The sequence below is a fragment of the Colobus angolensis genome, unplaced genomic scaffold (genome assembly GCF_000951035.1).
Source record: "Colobus angolensis palliatus isolate OR3802 unplaced genomic scaffold, Cang.pa_1.0 Scaffold178, whole genome shotgun sequence".
NCBI classification, from domain to species: Eukaryota; Metazoa; Chordata; class Mammalia; order Primates; family Cercopithecidae; genus Colobus; species Colobus angolensis.
The window spans coordinates 4,902,658-4,903,875 of NW_012114910.1; positions in this window are offsets into that span (position 1 = coordinate 4,902,658).

The following is a 1,218-nucleotide window of genomic DNA, read 5'->3' on the forward strand; positions in this document are numbered from 1 at the left end:
TCAGCCTCCCGAGTAGCTGGGACTACAGGTGTCCACCACCATGCCTGGCTAATTTTTTGTATTTTTAGTAGAGACAGGTTTTCACCGTGTTAGCTAGGATGGTCTCGATCTCCTGACCTCATGATCTGCCCACCTTGGCCTCCCAAAGTGCTGGGATTACAGGCGTGAGACACGGCGCCTGGCCAGAACAAGATTTTTTAAGGGCTGAATGAAAAGAACTGTCAACCCAGAATCCTATACCCAGTGAAAATGTTCTTCAGGAATGAAGGGAAAATTTGGACATTTTAAAATAAAACAAAACTAAGAGAATTTACTCCTAGCCTAAAAAATGGCTAAATAAAATTCTCGAAACAGAAACAATAAAAGAAGAAATTTTGAATAATCAGAAGGGATGAAATAACATATTAAGCAAACGTATGGGTAAATACAATAGGCTTGGCCAGGTGTGGTGGCTCATGCCTGTAATCCCAGAACTTTGGGAGGCTGAGGAGGGTGGATCACCTGAGGTCGGGAGTTTGAGACCAGCCTGACCAACATGGAGAAACACCATCTCTACTAAAAATACAAAATTAGCCGGGCGTGGTGGTACCTGCTTATAAATCCAGCTACTTGGGAGGCTGAGGCAGGAGAATCACTTGAACCCAGGAGGCAGAGGTTCCAGTGAACCGAGATCACATCATTGCACACCAGCTTGGGCCACAGAGTGAGACTCTATCTCAAAAAAAAAAATACATATATACACACACACACACACACACACACACACACACACACGATAGGCTTTTCTTCTAGAATTTTCTAAATTATTATTCATGGTTGAAGTAAAATTATTTTGCTTCTGATACAGTTCTAAATGTATGTAGAGGAAAATTTTAACACAATTATAGATTGGGGAGGATAAAGGGACATAAAGAGGTAATATTTCTTTTTGTTGTTGTTGAGACGGAGTTTCACTCTTGTTGCCGGGGCTGGAGTGCAATGGCGCATTCTTGGCTCACCACAGCCTCTGCCTCTGGGTTTAAGCAATTCTTCTGCCTCAGCCTCCTGAGTAGCCAGGATTACAGGCATGCGCCTCCATGCCCAGCTATTTTTGTATTTTTAGTAGAGAAGGGGTTTCTCCATGTTGTTAGCAAACTCTCGACTTCAGATGATCCGCCCGCCTCGGCCTCCCAAAGTGCTGGGATTACAGGCATGAGCCACTGAGCCTGGCCATAAACA